At 45.1% G+C, this 22,750-nt stretch overlaps 2 pseudogenes; one reads left to right on the top strand and one right to left on the bottom strand.

Annotated features, from left to right (window-relative positions):
* Positions 1-356: 356 nt before the first annotated feature.
* LOC136547961 (uncharacterized) lies at positions 357-5,203 on the bottom strand (annotated as a pseudogene).
* Positions 5,204-15,259: 10,056 nt separating this feature from the next.
* Positions 15,260-16,677, top strand: LOC136547962 (L-type lectin-domain containing receptor kinase SIT1-like; annotated as a pseudogene).
* The last annotated feature ends 6,073 nt before the right edge of the window (positions 16,678-22,750 follow it).

The raw sequence follows: 22,750 nt of genomic DNA on the forward strand, positions 1-22,750 counted from the left end.
ATTAAAGGGATTGTTTTTCCGAATTTGCGAGCGTGTTCTCTGTTGGCCCATTAGGACAAGGAGATGCCCGAGACAATATTTGCTTGGTCATGCAATGGAAGCGGCGGCAATTGGCCCATAGGAAACAGATAAATATAGGCATGAGCCATCACTGTCATGGGCATGGTGGCCTCATGATTTAATTGGCTACAAAATCCAGATGAAAAAACTAAACCAACATCCAGATGCAAGCAGCTTTGAAATTTTCTTTGGCACTTACTCATCAAAGGTTATTCTACCATGCAAGTCATCTGTACCAAAGCCTACACATACATGGATCATCACACAGTACGCGTGGAGACAGTAAACAATTTGTATCTGAATTATTAGTGAATCTTAAGAGTCTTTATTACAATAATATTATTACAGGCAGGACACCAAACAGACTAGTTATTAGAATTGATACGCAAGACAAGAGTACCATGAGATACACAGATCACATCAGCAGCGGTCAACAACATCATTCAGAAAAGGGACAACTCAAATGCACTTAGCATACAGAAACACGTCCACACAGCACACCACGATCTGAAGAATCCAAAACAAGAAGAAAACTGAAGAATTAAAGCATGCGTCAGTAATAATAGGAGAAGACTCCATTAAACCACACCGGCAGCAGAAGTAGCAGCATTGCGGTCGACCTCGCCTGGCCTGCTGATGATCCCGGCATGGAAGAGCAGCACCCAGAACAGTGTTATCAGCTCGCCGCCCCTGGCGATTGCCTCCTTGTGCCCTTTGAGGTTGTCGGACGGTGCGACATACAGCATCATCTCCGACCAGAATTCAGCCAATAACCTCCACACGGTGTCATCACCACCTTCGAGCACCAGCTCCGCCAATTGCTTTCCCAGCCTCACGCCGTCCTTGACTACTTGATGCTTCGCTTCTGCACTCAACAATTCGACCAATTCTGGCGTCGTTGAGTCTCCTGCTGCGCAGCTGGCAAGGACACGCCGAGCGTCCTTCTTGACATCCTCGTACAGGCTCCTGCTCCATTCATGGTCGTCAGGAAGCAGCTCAGGGCACCATGTCATGAGGTACGCACAGTACCATGATAGGTGGGTGGCAACCATCTTGTAATCAGTGTTGGAAAGTGGCAAGGAATCCTGTTTTTGAACATGCTGCAGGTGTGGGTACCCGACCTCAAGTATGCTTGTGGCGATGTGCCATGTGAGTATGGTATAAGATGTACTCTTGTTGCTGCAAGCCCAGTTGAAGCTTTCACCAACCTGGTCTCGGCGACGGTGGAGACATGCTGCTCCATTGCTCAGCTGTCCTCCATCATCTCTAGTTCTTCTTAGCGCTTGGATGATGCTAACCTTCACTGCTGCTGGCACCCTGACCTTCCTGTTCTGGTCTGGTAAAAAGGGGAAAAGATGACAGAGAAGACCAAGCGGGGTTGCTCTTGGCTGAAGCATCAATACTGAGCACTGGCCAATTTTCTCATCCCATTGCGTCCTCAATAACTTGCATCTGTAGCGGAGCAAAACGCCAGCACATTTCTGGATGCAAAGAGAATGCTTCGAGGAGGAGGAGGAGGCACAGTTTAGGAGGCGACACACGAGGGCTACTTTGGTCCAGTTAGAGCAGATGTAGGGGAAAAATAGTGGCACGAGAACAAAGAGCCAGCTTCCATACCCTCTTGGGTCCACTTGTGTTTGCAATTGATTTTCAGTGCAACTGATGCCACACCAAATCTGAGGTACGGAACTAGTATTTTCAACTAAAAGGTAGTTGAACCACATTGCAGCCAAGATGCAATAAGCTATGCTCAAGAGTGAAATAAAGATACCCACGATGGGCAACCAGCACTTGGAATAGGAGATCGGAATGGATGTGTAATAATAGTCATGAACAAAAGAAATCTCATCCGAAATCACCTGAAACACCCTGTTGTGGTCTCCATCCTTGAGGAGCAACCTCCAGAAAAAAGTGAACATGTCAATCGAGGCATTAGCAGTGTTGACATTGTACCTTGCAAACCGGCACCGCAACAACTTGAAGAATGCAAAGGACAAGCATAAGTCTTGTAGTCGTTGCAGTGTTGAGAATGGAAAGAAGCAGGCTGTCATCTTCCAAACACTATCAATGGTTACCAGGCCATCTTTTCCATGCACAGCTGTGCCTGAGTCAGCCTTCCATACATACCCATGAGACTGCTTCTCCATGTATCTTTTCCCCTCTCCCATAACCAGTAGTGGAGGTGGAGAAGCATCCTCATCAGTTACTACTGCTGATTCTCTACGGTGACTTGTCCCTGCTTGTACCGGTGGTGGTTGCTGCATGTAGGCAAAAATAAGATGAGGATTGTTTCCGAGAGCAAAGGATCGCCGTGCCTTTTCAAATGCATAATATTTGAACACCATTTTGGCACATGTGAGAGCAAAAGGTATCCCTTCAATTCCAGTAATAATCAGAACAAATTCGAGGTCTTCTCTGCTTTGAATTCTGCCACCAACGGCAGTATTGATCAGATAGGTGATACCAAGGTAAACTGTCATCAACAGCGACTATTGCACTGGTGTTGATCATGATTATCTGAACAAGGGATGCCCATATTATGACCATGGTAGATTGAAATTCTGGTTCGCACTTTGCAGCCAACCGCCCCTCCTCTGTGTCTGTGACATAGTCGTTTGATCCAGCAACCAAGGGGACAACGGTGGACATGAGAGGCAAGAACAAGGTAGTGGCTCCAACAAAGATGAACCTGGTGAGGCGGTGGTAGCGGTAACGTTGGCCAAAGACGCCTATCCCGACTATGACTCCCGCCATGATGGCGCTGGCGACCAACAGAGCATTCACAAGCCACAACCTGTGTCTCAAGCTCTTGTGGAACAAGGACAGAGATTGGCCGTCGCATATAATCCGAGAGGAGCACTGTTTGAGTGCATCATAGGAGCAGTGGTCTCCAGTTGAATTCCCACCAGCCATGATTGCCCTGCTCATTGACAAAATATCAAGGTTATATAAACAAGGAGTATTTTGTATCATGCTGAAATTGAAATAATATGGAGGCACATATATACATCTTATCTTACAATTACTAATTAACGACCCCAGCGGAGGCACCGTATTAATTCTCGCATACACACTAGGAAAAAGATAATCCATAGAAATTCTCACGATATTCAGAAACATCTGACCTTTAATTTGGTAGACTTGAATCATCATAACCGATAATAGCCATTGGATCTATTGAATTTAGAATAAAAATTACCTATTGTTGTCAATATGAAAAATACAAAAAGTGACCCTCTAATTTTGTATCTAAATTACCCACTTCTGTCATTACACAAGATCATTTAGAATAACCTCCTAAATTTGTATATAAATTACCCACGTTTGTTATTATGAAAGATAATTCAAATAACCCTCTAACATTGTATCTAAATTGACATCTTCTATTACGAAAGATGAATTAAAATACCCCTAATGTTTTTATAAGTTATCCATCCTTGTCATTATAAAAGATAATGCAAAATGACCTCCTAAGTTTGCATTCAACCTACTCATATGTGTCATTATGAATGATAAATATTTGTATGTCCCTCGGTCGTTATAAGAAGTAAACAAAAATATCTCTAAAATATACATGTAAATACTAATATATGTTAGTATAGAAAATAAATTAACATTCATAAAGTATGGTACATATATATATTTCTAAATTATAGATTTCTACAACTATGAAATTAAAAAGCCATAATGTTATGTTCACCATGTATACCAAGTAAACATGTATACATTAGGATAAATATTTATTTTAATAGCTTATGAAAAATGGAAAATACTCATTTAACAAATCACATCACAATAATAATGACAATTCACTTCAATTTATATTAATGCTCCACGAAAATAAATTTTATAAGTTTTTATTTTTATAACGAGAACAAGAATATGTAGTCACTAGTCACTACTAAGGTCATCGGTACAGGTCTAGTTCCAAGAGTTTCTAGACCCGGTCAACCATAGCTCTATATTCGGGAAGCTAGAGCCATGGACAAAGGTTACTTAGTTGAGGAATTTTATTACCATCTTGGATTAAACACAGATTTTTGAATATTTTTATTTTATCATTTCCACGTGTTGCTCAGAACCAACATGCCCTAAGTGATCGTGGTTCAAGATTGTAGTTACACCTTCTTGCAATCGATTATGAAGAAGCCAAAAACGGGTTATTTCTTTTACTTTGAAAAAGGAGAAAAAACAACTGAGGGGTGCACATGCACGATGAACTAAAGATAGACTTTCTTTTGGAGCAAGCGCGATTACCCCTTTTCATTGTACGGACCATCACTATGCCAAAATCTTCACTCCAACGGGTAGAGAGGCCCCATCACCATCTTTGTGTTTTGGCAGTGAAAGTGGCCGTTGATGCTCATCTTCATCACTGCTGATTTCAAACCGGCCAAGAAAACCGATTTTTTTTTAAAGTCAGGGTCGGGCGCTCCCGCCACGCCCAGATTCCACTACTACAAAAAGCATTTCTAGGGGCGGCTGGTAACCCTTTGTAGGGTCGGTTTGCCCAGCCGCCCCTATGCAAGGGTCTCTACAAATCATGCATTTGTAGGGGTGGTTCCCAGGCCGCCCCTACAAATCGATTTATAGGGCCGGCTCGTATCACCAGCCACCCCTGTTGTTCCATTTCTAGGGGCGGCTGGTGTCTGGGCACCCGAGCACGCCACTGTATGGGCGGCTCCATCACCAGCCGCCCCTACAAAAAAATCAAACCGTTGCTAAAAATCGTTTTTTACGTAGTGTTCATCCCGACGCCCCCACCCGCCCAATCATAGATCAACACCATAGGGAAGCGCCCACCGCACGGGTAATGTAAGTGGTTTCCAACGCTTGCTTGCTGGCTGTTCAAAGTCCAAACACACGAAGAAGCAGAGGCAGAGAGAAGGAAGTGGCCGGGGAGGTAGAGTGTATGGTCATATGGTGCTCGCTCTCACCTGCGATGCGATCCACCACCTTCGCCGGAGATGGCCAGCCTAGCTACTTTTGGAGAGAAGAGATGAACACAGCAGCAGTTAGTTGGGGAGAGACGGAGAGGGGATGGTGTTGGAGCACGCAGGGGAGACGTACTGAGGGATATATAGATACTGCCGTGCCGAGCGAGCGAGCGAAGAAAGTCTCTCTGTGCTTGACGGCGCTGCATGCGCTTATTTGTGTCCGGTTGAGATCGAGTCATGCATTCTTCTGAAACGGTTGCTAGATTGTCGACGTGTGGCCTCGTTACTCAACCATCAAACGGCCTGTGGTCACGGTCTTGATGTGGTATAGTAGTACGACGACAGCATTCACCGCAGTTTGCTCAGCTTCCTTTTCCGGAAACTCATAATGGTCCCGTTCGGCCTAACCTGTAATCCGCACTAATTAGTTTATTTTTTTAGTCGGAACAGTGTTTTTCTCTCACAACAATTCAGCCAGAATAGTATTTTTCAGTCAGTTTCAGTCAAGTTTCAGCGAGCCGAACGGAATTAATATCAGTATTTTAGGCACGATGACACACATGCTACAGAGTCCCCTATGCCTATTGGCAGCCATTGGTGCTGCATTGATGGCATGGCTCTCCATATATAGGAGTAAATTATACAATGTTCATTGTCTCGTAGAAAGTGACATTCTCACTTCGCTCACTCCACGGAAGTCAAATATTTTTAAAATATTAATATTCCTGGTTCATACCGAGTTTCAAATTAACATGTGGAAAACAATACTACTAGGACATAGATACTTTTTAAAAAAATAATTTTTTGAATAAAATATAAAGAACACTAGAATTTCTACTTATCATATGAAAAATGCAACAACTTGATTAAAAGTTAAAAAGATAAACTATAGATTTATGATGTCACACAAAGGATGCAACAAGCCTACAAGAGTTATATATACTAAAAATTCTAACTAAAGGTCCCTAATGGATCCCGCACGTTAATCGTGACAAGACCCGATAGTAAAATAAAAGATACCTAGAAAATCTCTTAAAAATCGGAACATCTAACCGTCAATTTGCTAAAACCTAAACACGATTGATAATAATAGCTGTTGGATCTATTCTACTTTCTAAATAACTATCCACCTCTGCTATCGAGTAAAACATATAAAAGTAACCTATGACTTATTACCTACCTATGGCATTAAAAAACATTATCTAATGTAGACCTAAATTGTATCTAATTACCCACGTCCTCCTACTATAATCGATAATTTACATAACTCAATGTTCATCTCATTGTTATAAAAATTAAATACACCCACAAATCTACATCTGAATTAGATAACCATAAACATATATATGTTTCTACATTATCCACCAATATCCATATTAATAATGTAAGATTTGATTAAAGTAAACATACATGTTGTGCCAGCATGTATGAGCAATAAATATATATGTTTTGTTTCATCACATAAAAAATATTTCCCTAACAACTCATATACTAATGATACTAATCAAATTTTTAAAACCATATTAGTAACCATGGCATATAATTTATTTAGGTTGTTGTTTTAGATATATTTATACATTTTATCTAAATTTTTTGGCAAGATTATATTGATAGTATAACCATATCTGCACATACAATTTTTTGGTAAAAAAATTCAATCATTTTGAGAAGTGTGAAAGACACAACTGGTGGCTGTATTTTTCTAGCCCTTTAAAAAAATGTTGAACAAGATCATTATTAGGCTTAAGTATTAAAATTCTCTTGAGGTTAGCATTGCTACCCTCATCTAAGTTCTAACTTCAAGCTCTATTACTTATCTTAAGACACATGATACATATTTCAAATGATGGCTTATGCTATCGTGGTATTTAAGAATGTACTCTATGACCGAAAATTCTTATTTTAAGAAAGTTAAAAATGAGAGTTAATAAAAGATACAATAAATACAAGAGTTTCAACTTAACTTGAGGAGAGAAAAAATTGTAGTAGTAAACAAGAATAAATTTTGAAAAATCAAATTCGGATTCATGACTTCATAAGATATGTGATGAAACAAGAGCCACCATAATTAATAGTATGGTTTCAAACTAATTGCACATTTAGAATGTATAGAGGTGTCATACAAAAGAAAATATGAACATGGATGAAAAAACAAATAGATTAGTCCGTTGAAAACATAGTAATTAATAAGTTTATGATAATTAGATATAGACTACATAGTATGAATTATGTATATTATGTTAGAAAATAAACAAAGAGAAAAATATTTAATGTAATTAACATTTTATTAATCAGATGTATTAAACAATAATTAATACTTATATCTTCTAAAATTTTAACCCGTGCTGTTGATAGACTAGTATTTCATAACAAAGAAACAAACATGTTTGTAGATACAAATATTGTTAATAGTTTTTTTTCTATAAATCTGGTCAAACTTAAGAAAATTTGCCAAGTAATCATCTAGCGACTATTTTTATAGCACGGAGGGAGCATGTGGCTAGCTTGTTCGGTATGGGTCTCATCTTTGGAGCATGTGCGTAGTGCGGTGTACCGGATTCATAATCGGTCCCTAACGTGTTGTAACGATCACATCAACTCTGGCCACGAAAAAAAGTTGTTGGTGCATTCAGATACTTCTTTTTGTATGTATATGTATGTGTGGCTGATCATGGGCAGATGATTCATTGCTTCAATAATGCGTCCAAGTACGCTGACTACATTATGGCGTTGCACCCTTTACATGCCTTTTGTATGCTAGCTACTACTACTCTGCTGCAGCTAGTACGCTTCGGGGCGCACTACGGCCGCCCGGTCCATACCAGAAGCCTGCGATGCGGGGCGCTGGTGTGGTTGGTATGGTATGAATCCCCAGTAGGATAACTGCAGAAATGAAATGGCAGAAGTGACGCTAACTGGCAGGCACGCGACGAGGTCACGAGCTGCAAGCCCTAGCTGGTGGCGTGCTGGCAGTACGTGGTTGCTTTGACAGAGTCCCAATAATGGATGTCGTTTGGGCGCAAATAATGGCAAGATATTTCCTCCGGGCGCGCGGCCAGACCATAAGAAAGAGCCTACGCGGCGGCCACGGTGGGGCGGCAGGGGTGGTTCCGGTTTTTTTTTTTTTCCAGTTGCAGCAAAGTGAAGAAAAGAAAGAATGTATCTACAAAGCCTGTCAGACTCTGGAGACATCGGCTTTGGCATTTTTTTCTCTTATGGATGGTCCATTATATCTAGTATTGCGAGTTGATTTTCTGTCTTTTTTTAGTCTGCTTTAAACGTAAGTGTGAGAACCTTTTGTGATAATTTGGTCTGATTCCACACCTTTGAGCGAGGATGAAGCCGGATGTTTATTTCATTATTATCTTAAAACGGTGCGGCGGCAGGGTGTCGGTTCTCGGACTGCTTGGCGTCGGCAAGCTGGAGAAGGTTTAGTTACCAAGGCATCCAGACTGCGTCCGGAGCTACGACCCCGCCTCCCTAATCAGGCCAGAGGACGTTTTCTTCAAGCCAATGGGCGCGCGCGTGGACCTTACCGTGCTGCGGTCTGAACTGAAGCTACATGGCGACCCCATGGCCAAAACGAAGTGCATCAACGGACGACAATGCAAATTAATTGCGCTTCGAGGAAGTTCAAAGCAAAAGTGCAACCTACCACATTGGAGCCGCAACGGGTTCCACTGCGACACTTCTTTTTTCAAGAAAGAGAGGAGGGGTGAGTACCCCTACTGCAATAAATCATCAATGGAAAAAGTTATTTGCTGACGGTACAAGAAGAGATCTCTCAAAAAACAAAGAAACAAAAGAAAAAAAGAGGAGAAGGTACACAAGAGGCGAGAGGAAGTCTAGACTAGATTCTGCAGCCATTCCTGAACCTAGGAAAGTATTTCTTCTTCGCACGCCAGAGCAGTGAAGAAACTTGATGTCTGAAAATTGCTTTGCATCGTTGGATTGTCGCTGCTGTATTGTTGAAGATCTTTTTATTCCTACTCATCCATATTGCCCAGCTCATTAGCACAACAACTTCCATGAAGAAGGGTTTATTAATTTGTCCTCTATAGGTATTCCAAGTTCTGTAATGGGTCAAGATGTGTTTGAGTATGTAACGGTATAGTTCCCCAACATTCTGACGTAAACTGACAGACATGAATAAGTGATAGGTTGTTTCTTCCGCATTTTCTTCACATTGTACCAAGTGTAGTTGGGAAGCTCCATATTTCATCTTTTCAGTAGATCTCTGGTACTTAGCCTGTCCTTCAAAAGCAGCGAGAAGAAAATTTGTCTTTGTTCTGACAAGAACTTTTCTAAATCCAATGGAAAACTGGGTGAGTAGGTTCGCTCCCTGACTAGATGCTGGTTCAGCAAACCCACCAACGAACATCTGAGTCGTCTACTAAAAACCTGTACCTGCACATCTAAGGCCTCGCCGTTGCCGGATCGTCATGGATACGATCGTGGTGATCGAGCGGCTACAGGCGGGAAGTGTCATGCTGCAAGCGCTCTGAAGCAATCAATCAATCAACCAAGCCACTCCCCCTCTCCCATCTGATGTGCCCGGTGCCGCAACTCGGGTTGAAACCTATGACTGTGATTGGTGACCGTGTGCTCCGTGGTCTATGCACGCACATGGCACACTAAGCGTGTGTTTGTTTTTGGAACGATGTGGATTGGGTTGAACCTGTCCTAGTTTTATCGGTTGGGTTGAACCGTTGACAAGGTTGGATCCATTTAAGTTTTCTGTTTGGTTGGAAGAATATATGGAACTGGGTTGTGTCATTGACATGTGGGGCTCGTTTGGCAGCCTCTTTCCCCTTCTTCCTCCATGCGCGCTCGCGGCTCTTCGTACGGCCACAGCGTGCATACTCGCCTGCGGCTTCCGCGCTTGCGTCGCTGCCTGTCCGCTTGTCGGTGTTTCGAATAAGCACCAGCAAGTAAATTTATATTTATGCGCGTTAGGCTCGGATGGTGCGTTAAAGGACACAAGATTTATATTGGTTCGGGCTGAATGTCCCTACGTCCAGTCTGTTGCTGCTCGTGTTGTTAGCACCGAAAAACGGTTCGTAGTAGGGGTACAAACGGTCGAGAGAGGGACTGGTCCCAAGTCTCTGATGGAAGGGTCGAAAGGATGTCAAGAGCCTGGTAGCAGCTTGACTGTGTGTGAAGTGTGTTGTGTTGTCTGAAAAAAGTCGGTCCCTCTAGTGGGGAGCCCTGCCCTCCCTTTTATAGACCAAGGGGGGAGCAGGGGCTACAGATGGGAGAAAGGAGAAAATACCAAGGGTATAGAAGGTCCTTCGAAGGTGCCAGGTCCTCCTTTTTTCCCGCGCCTGCCCTGTCTGACATGGCAGACCATGTCAGAAGCGGTGTGCTTGTTAGGCCATGCCCTGGCCCCTTTTAGCAAGTGGGTGCGTCCCGTCCCGCCCCTGCGGGCGGCGTGTTGGACGGGGTTGTTGATCTCCGACCCCGTGGGGAGCGGATGGTGCGGCGACGGCTCGTTTGTCACTATAGAAGACGGGAGTCCCTGCTTGGAACGTAGTGGTTGTCGTATGTCCGTGTCGGGATCTTCGCCCGGAGGCTGAAGGCGGCGCTTACAACACTGTAGGGCGAAGAGCACGTGCCCGCAACACTATTCAGGCTCTGCCACGCCTGGAAGGGTCTAAGCGCCCGTCCCGTCACGCCCTGATGGTACTTTCCTGCAGGGGTGCAAGGTATGGTCCTTGATGCCGCGGTTGACCCGAACGTCTTGTCTTACCCTGTACCTATCATCATGAGGGAGCGGGGAGTGGTTGTCAGGAGAGGCGGAGCCAGTCTTTTATCCGTCGGGCGAGGCGGAGTCTAGCCCTTAGCCCTTGGGCGAGGCGGAGCTGGCCCACGGGCGTCGGGCAAGGCGGAGTCTAGCCCTTAGCCTTCGGGCGAGGCGGAGCTAGCCCACGGGCGTCGGGCGAGGCGGAGTCTAGCCCTTAGCCCTCGGGCGAGGCGGAGCTGACCCACGAGCGTCGGGCGAGGCGGAGTCTAGTCCTTAGCCCTTAGGCGAGGCGGAGCTGGCCCACGGGCGTCGGGCGAGGCGGAACCAAACTCCCGTCATTCGGGTCCGGGAGTTTTTAACGTTCAATGGTTATTAGTTCCACCTCCTTGGATACCCCGGTATTAGGTCCCCGACAGTAGCCCCCGAGCCCCAGGGTGATTCGGACAGAATCGCCCAGTGGTGTTTTTGATTTCGTCGGATTTCTTGTAATCTGGGCATTGCTCGTTCAGATCGTCATGGTCAACAACTTCCTACTCATCCATATTGCCCACCTCATTAGCACAACAACTTCCATGAAGAAGGGTTTATTAATTTGTCCTCTTAGGTATTCCAAGTTCTGTAATGGGTCAAGATGTGTTTGAGTATGTAACGGTATAGTTCCCCAACATTCTGACGTAAACTGACAGCCATGAATAAGTGATAAGTTGTTTCTTCCGCATTTTCTTCACAGAGTACCAAGTGTAGTTGGGAAGCTCCATATTTCATCTTTTCAGTAGTTCTCTGGTACTTAGCCTGTCCTTGAAAAGCAGCGAGAAGAAAATTTGTCTTTGTTCTGACAAGAACTTTTCTAAAGCCAATGGAAAACTGGGTGAGTAGGTTCGCTCCCTGACTAGATGCTGGTTCAGCAAACCCACCAACGAACATCTGAGTCGTCTACTAAAAACCTGTACCTGCACATCTAAGGCCTCGCCGTCGCCGGATCGTCATGGATCCGATCGTGGTGATCGAGCGGCTACAGGCAGGAAGTGTCATGCTGCAAGCGCTCTGAAGCAATCAATCAACCAAGCCACTCCCCCTCTCCCATCTGATGTGCCCGGTGTGGCCGTGTGCTCCGTGGTCTATGCACGCACATGGTCCATGAAGAAGGGTTTACTAATTTGTCCTCTTAGGTATTCCAAGTTCTGTAATGGGTCAAGATGTGTTTGGAACGATGTGGATTGGGTTGAACCTGTCCTAGTTTTATCGGTTGGGTTCAACCTATTCCTTATTTGGTTGACAAGGTTGGATCCATTTAAGTTTTCTGCTTGGTTGGAAGAATATCTGAAACTGGGTTGTGTCATTGACATGTGGGGCTCGTTTGGCAGCCTCTTTCCCCTTCTTCCTTCATGCGCGCTCATGGCTCTTCGCACGTCCGCAACGTGCATACTCGCCTACGGCTTCCGCTCTTGCTTCGCTGCCTGCCCGCTGGTCCGCCCCGCCGTGCACTCGCCTGATGCATCTCGGCCGTACCGCTGCCCGCCCTTACTACGGCTACCCTAGCCACGTCATAGCCCACCCGCATGCGGCTTCCATCTGCGCTCACGCATTGCTCCTCTGCATCCTCCCACCGCCTACTCATGCGGCTCTCGCACGCATGCGACGCATCCTCCCTCCACCTGTGCATGCAGCTTCCACCTGCGCTCGCACGCGCTACTTCTCCCTCCGCACGTGCGCTCATCTGGGTCCGCACGGTCTGGTCGATTTGGAGGAATAGGATGAAGCCGCATCTGGAGGCGGGAATATTACCCTCGCGGGATGTACTCAACCTATCGGTCCAAAACCAAACACATCTAGAACTGGGTCCAACCCACTCCAACCCTTTAACCAAACACACGGTAATCCTTCTTCCGGCCTTCTTTTATTTCGGACTCGCAGACGTCACATAGCTGCTAGACTAAACAGCTTCCAGACCTATGCTCACTGCATGACTTTTTTCACTATACCACAACCAACTATAGCCTTTGACAACAATCGTTAAAACAGAATATTAACAGTCAACAATGGTCGGTATAAATTTCTATCAAACATCGGTTGCAATTTCTAGTTGTACCGACTCTAAATCGGTCCGTACATATGTTTAGCTGTTCCCCTTGAATAATGGGTCGGTAAAAGCACATAATAGTCAAACAATCAGTATTAGTACCCCGTTTTAGGTTTGGTAAGCTCGGTCTAGCCCACTCACGTGAAGAGTATTTTTAGTGGCCCACTAGTCATTCTCTTTCGTGAAAACCATAGCTCATCCCTTTTTCAGCCACTATTATAGAACTGACCTCGCCCATCACTGCCGGTTGCTTTAAAACTGGCAGTAATTATCACTGCTCGTTTTTAACTTGAAAATTCAAAAATGATTGGGGTCATTATCGCTGCCGGCTTTAGGCATGAGCCGACAGCGATATCTGCACATTACAAAAGCCCACGTCCTCCTCCCTCCTCCGTTCCATCCCGAGCACACTCATCCAACACTAGTACAGAAATGATTTTTTACAGATGCATCCCTTTTCTAATAGAAGCGGTTTTCTTAGCACGCCGTCTCTAACCTTCACGGTATGCACTGTAGCTACACAACCATTGCTGAAAATCAATTTTTAGGGCGGTTCCGATAAGAAAACCGCCCCTAGAAACATTTATATTTCTTGGGGCGGTTCTATTAAGAAAACCGCCCCTGAAGTACGATTTTCAAGGACAGCTGCTTATGTCAACTGTCTCTGAAAATAAGTGATTTCGAGAGACGGTTTTGTTAAGTCCACCGTGCCTAAAAGTCGATTTTCAAGGGCGGTTGACTAAGTCAACTGTCCTTAAAAATAGCTACAGCATAAATAAATTCATATCCTTTTTAAATGAAGTAGGATGAAGACAAAATTTATATCAAAATTGTAGAGCTCGACGAGATCTAAAACTTTTTAATTGATAAACTTTTTGTGTGAGATCATTTTAGGGTTCCAAATATATAAATTAAGTCTTAGATTTTGAATTTTTAAAATGACCTTGGATGGAGAAATATTTTATACCAAAGTTGTAGTGCTCGCCTAATCTAAAACTTTGTAGTTAAAAGTTTTTCTTATTGAAGTTTATTTATGAGTTCAAATATTGATTACAACATTCGTACATATTAGTATAAATAGACAGCACCGTATAGTTGGTCACAAGTGACTGTGTGGTGTGATGGTAGGGGATGAAAGGCACGAGTAAGAGGTTATGGTTTTGAATCCCGGTGGTGAATCCCGGTGGAAAATAAATCTTGTGAGCTATGATAGGTACCTGTCCCTTTGGGCTCTGTTAAAATTTATTAGACTTTAAATGATTTTAAAAAATTCTGAAAATTATTTTTAGTGACCGTCTCTGAAAATTGATTTTTAGGGATAGTTTTAAAACCGCCTCTGAAAATCATTTATTTTTATAATCGGTGCCATTGTAGCAGTTTTTTAAACTGCCTCTAAAAACCAATTTTACCGCCTCTAAAAATATTTTTTGTACTAGTGCAAGGAAGCGACTTTCCCTACCTCTCCTTCCATTGTTCCCGCCATTTTTCACCAAAATGCTCAAGATCTTGGATTTTGAAGCATTCGCATGATCTTATTGCTTTAAGATTAGTAACAAGCATCCATTCCTTTGAGTTTGTAGCTCAAATCAACACTGCCGGTTGAAGACTAGAACAGTGATCATGAGGATATAACTACCGGTTTAGGATATGAACCGGAAGTTTGATACGACTATCGGTTTTGTTTAACCGACAGTGACAAGAAAGCCACGTTACTGTCACTTTTCTTCTGTCGGTGAACAGGCAGTGAAGGGCAACTCTGAGGTATCGAGTTGCCGCCGCCACACGAACATAACAGCCCATTCCTCTGCCGCTGCCCGCACCCACATTACCCGTCGCGGAAGCCTCTCGCCGCCCTGGGCCCATGGGCGGAGCCCAGTGGAGGCAAAACTGAGCCCAAAACGAAATTACCCAAGTATTTTTTAGCCCACGCAAAGAAAGCCCAATATCACACACCGTGCAGTAACGAGAACAGGTGAGCGGAGGCAGCCCACGCCTCACGCGCTCACCGCCAAACAGGCAACAGGAGTCACGGGATTGACTCCGCCACGGTGCTGCCGTCTGAGTGGACACCGGAGCTGCTCGTGACTAGTCGTCGTCACTTTGCTCCTGCCACGGTGGTCGTCGCCTCGTCGCCCTCCCCAGTCCCCACGTGCCCACGACGCCGACGCAGGCCGCACTGGCGCAGCAATGCTAGATGAATTGTCGGATCACCAAAGGCAAGGAGTCGCAAGTGAGTTAGATTATCTGGAACTGCAATGGTAATAGCAGCAGAAGAAGATGCGGAAAGAGTAGGAGCTAAGAAGAAAACATTTTTCCACCTACATCCTTTGAGGATTAACCTCGGATGGCTTCGCAGTAATCATCCATTGCTTGACTGAACATACTTCCTTTCAGGATTAGCAGGAGTAGGATCTGAGTAGGATCTCCAGTCGATCACTCTTGATTTTCAGAGGCCATGGCTCACATAGGTGTCATCTCCTTCCTCACCGTCCTTCTCTTCCACTGCCTGAACCTTACCGCGGCTGTCACTGTCAATGCTGCTGCTGGCGCCGCAGCCAACCAGGACCAGTTCGTCTTCTCGGGCTTCACCGGCGCCAACCTCACCCTAGACGGCACGGCGACCGTCACGGCGGACGGCCTCCTGGAGCTCACCAACGGCACGGTCCAGCTCAAGGGCCACGCGTTCCACCCGGCGCCCGTGCGCCTCCGCACGCCGTCGTCGGCCGGCGGAAAGGTGCGCTCCTTCTCGGCTTCCTTCGCGTTCGCCATTCAGACCACGTACCCGGGGCTCAGCTGCCACGGCATCGCCTTCACAGTAGCGCCCAGCATGGACTTCTCGTCCGCGCTGACCGCGCAGTACATGGGCCTCGCCAACATCGACGACAACGGCAACGCCACCAACCGCTTCGTCGCCGCCGAGATCGACACCATGCAGAACGTCGAGTTCCAGGACGTCAACAACAACCACGTCGGCGTCGGCGTCAACGGCCTCCACTCCGTGGCCGCGCACCCCGCGGGGTACTACGACGACGCCAACGGGAGCTTCCATGGCGTGGACCTCATAAGCGGCGAGGTGATGCAGGCGTGGGTGGAGTATGACGCGGAGGAAGCACGCGTCAACGTCACCATCGCTCCGGTTGGAATGTCCAAACCAGTAAGACCTCTTGTTTCTACGCGCTGCAACCTCTCCGACGTGCTAGCTGAGCCGTCATACGTCGGCTTCTCTTCTGCAACTGGCCCCATCAATTCTCGGCACTACATTCTTGGCTGGAGCTTCGCCACGGATGGACCTGCTCCGGCGATCGATGTCGCTAAGCTGCCAAAGCTACCTCGTCTCGGCCCGAAGCCTCGATCCAAGGTCCTGGAGATCTTGCTGCCTATTGCCACTGCATTGTTCATTGTCACTCTAGGGAACTCTTGTGGTTGTACTTGTGAGAAGAAGAATGAGGTATGCCGAGCTACGGGAAGACTGAGAAATCGATTTTGGACGGCACCGGTTCTCGTATAAGGATTTGTTCAATGGAACTGGTGGATTCAAGGACAAGCATCTTCTTGGACAAGGCGGGTTAATTTGGCAGGGTGTATAGAGGAGTGCATCCAAAGTCTAAACTGGAGGTGGCTGTGAAGAGGGTGTCACATGAGTCAACGCAAGGAATGAAGGAGTTTGTTGCTGAGGTTGTTAGTATTGGCCGAATCCGACACCGTAACCTTGTGCAGTTACTTGGCTATTGTCGGAGGAAAGGGGAACTCCTTTTGTGTATGACTACATGTCAAATGGCAGCCTTGATAAATATTTGCATTATGAAGAAGCAAAGCCAGTGTTTCATGGCAGTGGCGGGGATCATGCTCGCCAATGAGTTGTAGAATGATGTAGCTAGATCCCCGAGGCTAGTGCACAGAGTAGATTGCAGCTGTAACGGCACTAGCTATCAAGTAGGTTTCGGTCAGAGGTGTCCGACGGTTAGAGCCCACAACACAATTACACACTAATGTGGGGAACGATTAGGGAAATGTTGTGTGTGGAGGTATGTTATGTCTGCCTCGCGTGTCATCTTTGCGAGCAGGTGGGAGATGAGGTTAGGTCACAGTGGATGGTAGGAGGGCAGCGTGCAGCAGCGAGGATTATAGGAGGAGAGGTAGAGCATAGGAGTGGATAGTGTTAGGGTCGTAGGATTGGTACCTCTGTGTTTAACCCGTAGATCCGCCGTGGACAATAGCTTCAGTGACCTCGCGGACACCGATGTCGAGGCAGCTCCGGCTCGGTGGCGAGGTACAGTGGTGGTCCAGAGGGGCCGGTGTAGACCTGCAGGGGCGACGGCAGTGGTGGGGCACATCCCGTCGCTGGCAGCACGCTTTAGGATCGGATTAGGGATTTGTCTGTAGGTGGGTGTGGCGGCTCCGGTCAACCTCGTGGTCCGAGCCCTCACCCCCACCTTTCCTTTTATGTGTGCTGTGCGACAGGGGCCCACCAACCGAATTAGGGTTGGGCTCCCCCGATCAGGGAGCAGAGATAGGGCCCAATAGGCCGTTGGGCCTATTGGTGGAGATCAACTAACATTCTCCCCCTTGATCTCATTCCATCTTTCACTTTCATGTCATTTGCTTTTGTTCATTCCATTACAGATTAGCTCATAGAGCATGTCTCATCGTCACGATCCATTGCCGATAGACTTAACAGCTACAACTCACTACTCTGTTCTGAAATAGATACTTATCTTTGGGCCTTCTTTTGTCCAGGAATATTTTAGGCTTTCCCTTAAACCCAAGCTAGCTACATGTTCTCTGAACACCATGTCCTCTGAACATGTTGGGTGGTAAGCCTTTTGTAAGCGGATCCGCGAGCATCCTTTCTTTACTTATATGCTCAAGATTTATGACTTGATCCCGGACTTTATCTTTCACAACATAATACTCCATGTCAATGTGTTTGGCAGCACCACTTGACTTATGTTGTGAGCATCCTGTACTGCCAGATTATAATCGCAGTATTACTTTAGTGGTCTATAGATGTCGTCAACCACCTTCAAACCGGGTATGAACTTCGTTAGTTAGTTCACCTGCCCGTTGCCTCATAACACGCTACAAACCGTCATACATTGTGGACGATGTAGTGACAGTTTGCTTTGAGCTTTTCCATGAAATAGCTCCCCTTTGCGAGATGATAGAAAATCCACGTCTGGATATGCATTCACTCTCGCATAATCAGAATCTGAATATCCCACCATGTGGAGTGAATCAGATCTTCTATATGTCATCATGAGGCCTTTCGTTCCTTGCAAATAACGCAAGACTTTCTTTATCAATTTCAGTGTTCTATTCCAGAATTCTTCTGGAATCTGCCAAGTAAAACCCGGTAACAAATGCCAAGTCAGGGCGTGTACATACTTGAGCATGTTGCAAGCTTCCGACAGCTGAAGCATATGGAACCACTTTCACTTTATCGATTGAGCTCATATTGGTTCCTGGGGCATTTAAAATCCCCATATCTGTCGCCCTTGACTATAGGAGCAGGTGAGGGACTACATTTGTGCATACTGAATTTCTTTAAGATCTTTTCCATGTATGCCTTTTGTGACAGTCCTTATACCCTTTTTCTTCTATCTTGGTGAATCTCGATCCCTAGAACGAACAAGGCTTCGCCAAGATCTTTCATATCAAATTTCTTTGTCTCCAGTAGTAGACTGACATCACTACTAGCAAGTAAGATATCATCTACATACAGGACAAGGAAGATAAACTTCCCATTCTTAAACTTTGCATAGACACAATTGTCCTCTACATTCTCTTTAAAACCCAAAATTCTTTATTGACTGATCAAACTTCAAGTACCACCGTCTTGAAGCTTGCTTTAATCTATAAATGGATTTCTTTAGGCGGCATCCCATTCGTTCTTTTCCTTCCATGACAAAACCTTTCGGTTGTGCCATGTAAACATTTTCCTCCAAGTCTCCGTTGAGAAATGTCGTCTTTACATCCATCTGATGTAATTTTCAATCGTAATGTGCCACTAATGCCATTATGATTCTGAAGGAAACTTTACATGAGACTGGAGAAAAGGTCTCATTGTAATCAATCCCTTCTCTTTGCATATAGCCTTTTGCCACAAGTCAGCGCTTTATATTTCTCTATATTCCTTTGAGAGCCAAGTTTTGTTCTGTAGACCCATTTATAGCCTACTGTTTTGACTCCTTTAGGAATTATTTCCAAAATCCCAAACTTTATTGACATTCATCGATTTCATTTCATCTTCCATGGCCTCAAGCCACTTTGATGAATGATCACTTCTCATGGCTTCTTCAAATGAGGTGGGATCATCCTCCATTTGAAATTACTTAGTGTTATACACTTCATAATCAGCAGAAATAGCTGATTTTCTAACTCTTTGAGACCTTCTAGGGGCCTCCACATTTGGCACAACTTTTGTTTGAGGCTGTTGTTGCTCCCCCTCATGTGTGGCAATAGGTTCTATAGGATCCTGAGGAACAGGTTCCTCATCGTCATTCATTGTTGCCACAGGTGGGATAACAACAGGTGCTGGCACCACAGTATCTAGCACTGTCGGTGCAGCTATAGCAGGTAGTGAGAAAAATGGCTCATGAATCATTGGAGTGGACGCATACACCCGCTCCACTTCAAGGATAATTTCTCGAGCTACCATGCTCCCCCTCATCTTTTCATCCTCTAGGAAAACAGCGTGTCTCGTTTCCACAAACTTTGTATGTCTCTCTGGACAGTGGAAAACGAAAACCTTTTGACTTTTCTGTGTTGCCAATGAAATGGCACCTTACTGTTTTGGGATCTAACTTCTCAATGTTTGGGTTAAATACTTTAGCCTCAGCAGGGCTCCCCCACACACACGCAAGTGGTTTAGTGAGGGTACATTTTCTGTCCACAACTCATACGGTGTTTTGGGCACCGATTTACTTGATACTCTTTTGAGAATATGAATGAGGTTTTTAACGCCTCCATCCACAGGCTCAACTGTAAGGTGGAGTAACTTATCATACTGCCCACCATATCCATCAGGGTACGATTGATTCTTTTAGCTACTCTATTCTGCTGAGGTTCACCCGGTATAGAATACTAGGCTACTATGCTATTCTTTTAGGGTATGCCGACCGTAGTACTCCTCCACGGTCAGACCTGACTATCTTAATCTTTAATATCTTAAATTTATCCAATATATCTTTTCTTTCTTTGATTGGATAAATATAGCCATAATGGGAGTAATCATCTGTGAATGTTATGAACGAATCATAACCATCCACACTCTTTACAGGAAAGCTGATCACAGATGTCTATGTGAATAATCTATAAAATTCCTGTGCTTCTTTTGTCATCTTTCTTAATCTTCTTTATATACTTTTTCTTTTATGTATTCTCTGCATTGTTCTAAATCTGAGAGCTCTAATGGAGGAAGAATATCATTCTTAGCTTGTCTTTCTATTCTCCCCCTCGAAATATGGCCTAAACAACAGGGCCATAATTTCGACAACGCATCGTGAGCTCTCTAATGCCACCATTTCTAGAGTAACACTCTGTCACTAGCTGCTTTATCAGCTGGGTAGCATATGTCTTTGAAGTGCCAGTGAACTGACTCTTTATTCTATCGAGGTACTCGGTGACCGTGTCACACTCTGAGATTGAGCCCACAATTGCAAGCTCAATCATGTTCTTTATCATAGCTAAACTTTTTCTTGTTGGTAGTGTTCATTTCCTATGCCCAAGGAGTCATAGGATATCTTTTGGGATTCAAAATCCCTCTCTTTAGTTGCCCAAGTGGCACACTACCCAGTCCACCTCAAACAAGATGAAAACCAGGTCAAAATTTTTCTTAACATAAAATTAACATCATTTGCATGCCTTGATTCCAACGTTGGTCAAAATCAAAACAAACAATTATTCTTATACACTAATTCTATATCACCGTTGGGCAGAAATAGAATTAATGCATAAATCTTTAACTTTCACAACTGTTCTTACACACTAATTCTACATCACCGTTGGGCAGAAGTAGAATTAATGCATAAATCATTAACTGTTATCAACTTTTCTTATACACTAATTCTATATCACCGTTGGACAGAAGTAGAATTAATGCATAAATAATTAACTTTTATAACTGTTCTCATGCACTAATTCTACATCACCGTTGGGCAGAAGTAGAATTAATGCATAAATTATTACAATTATGATATTGTTATTAACAACGTTGGTCAGAAAATAACAACATCATAATCATATCAAAACTCTTTTTCTCCAATACCACATTGGTTCAAAATAACTGGAGAATCAATAATTTCTTTAGCAGCGGAAAACCTTTCTTTTTCTCCAATTAAATACCGCATTGGTTCAAAATAACTGGAGAATAAACGACTTTTCTTTAGCTGTGGAAAAATTCTCTTTTCCTTGAATTTTACCCATAGGAAAAATTATATTTTCTATTTCCTTTAATCCATTAATCAATTTTCAGGAAATAAAGATTTACTGGAAAACTTTTCTTTTCTCCAGTTAAATATCATGTAGGTTTCAAAATAATTGGAGAATATACTTTTTCTTTAGCAGCGGAAAACGTATACTCAATTTTTTGAATTTTACCCACAGGTAAAATACATTTTTCTATTTTTTCTTTTGATCCAATTTGCATTTTTCTAATTTTCAGGAAATAAAAATTTACTGAAAAAAGAAAAAATGAAAACTGATTCATTTCTTTACTATTCCTTTGGTCCAGCCGGCAAATCGGCCCAGCCCTTCTATTCTCCACGCGCGCTGCCGCACCCAGGCAGCAACCTGGGCCTGGGCCGGCAAAGCCGCGCCCGTGCGCTCGCCCGCCTAGGCCGTGGGTCGGCCCGATCAAGCACCGCCGTCGGATCGCATCCGACGGTCACCCGTAGGCTTCGCGGGGTCAAAACCACGCTCAGGCCGCGACGGATGTAAACCCTAGGTCATTTGCTCCGGTCCTCTCTCTCTCTTCGCAGCCGAGCACAACCGAGCGAGAGCGAGAGTAGCGACCATGGCGAGCTAGGCGGTGGAGCGAGCCTTGGCGCCATCGCCGGCCCCCTCGCCGGCGCGCGTGCTCCCCAACGGGTGAGCACGCCGCCGTCGAGCGGCCTGGCCGCGGCGCCCCTTTTTCCGAGCCCAGCGAGCAGCTGCCCCGGTTCGGCCTTTCTTCTCCCGCACGCTGGCGTGACAGCAACGCTGCACGGCGGCGAGGTAAGCCACCCCCTTCCCCTTCTTTCCCCTGCGGTTTTGATTCTCTTTTCCTGTTCTTCGATTCGACCGATTGGGGATAGTTAGGGTTAGGGTTTCTTTTCTCTTTTGATTTCTTTTCCTTTTCGGAGTTCATCTGAATCTCTTTCCTTTTCTTTCTCTGATTTGGACTGATCTACCGGAGTTCGAGCCCGCGGCTCCCTTGGCCTCTCTCTTTCTCTTTCTCCTCTTCCTACTCTCATGCGCTGCGGCGAACGAGCGGCGGCCACCTTACGGTGACTGAAGGAGGAAGACGAGATGGCGCCGCCATGGAGCTCCTCGCCGGCGTGCGTGCTCGCCCAGTTGCGGAGCACGCCGCCGTCGAGTAGTCACGCGACAGTGCCCTATTGTTCACGCGCGCTAGGCTACCTAGCCCGGCGGCTCTGTCTCTCTCTCGTCGGCCATGGATTTGGTCGACGGCAGTGATAGGACAGCCAGGCTCTAGGTAGGTAGCCTCATGACCGTCCTCTTTCTCCATTTAGGGTTCGAGTGCCGTCCCGATCCGATTTGGATCGGGCATTTTCTTTGTTTTTCAATCTGAAACCCTAGATCTACACCCTATGCTAGGGTTCTTTGTTGAAACCATGTCCACTTTTCCCGTACCCGATCTAGGGTTAGGGTTACACAGAGTGAACCTGTCTCTGGTACCATTGTTAGGATCATAGGATTGGTACCTCTGTG

The sequence above is a fragment of the Miscanthus floridulus genome, chromosome 4, assembly GCF_019320115.1.
Source record: "Miscanthus floridulus cultivar M001 chromosome 4, ASM1932011v1, whole genome shotgun sequence".
In the NCBI taxonomy this organism is placed as follows: domain Eukaryota; kingdom Viridiplantae; phylum Streptophyta; class Magnoliopsida; order Poales; family Poaceae; genus Miscanthus; species Miscanthus floridulus.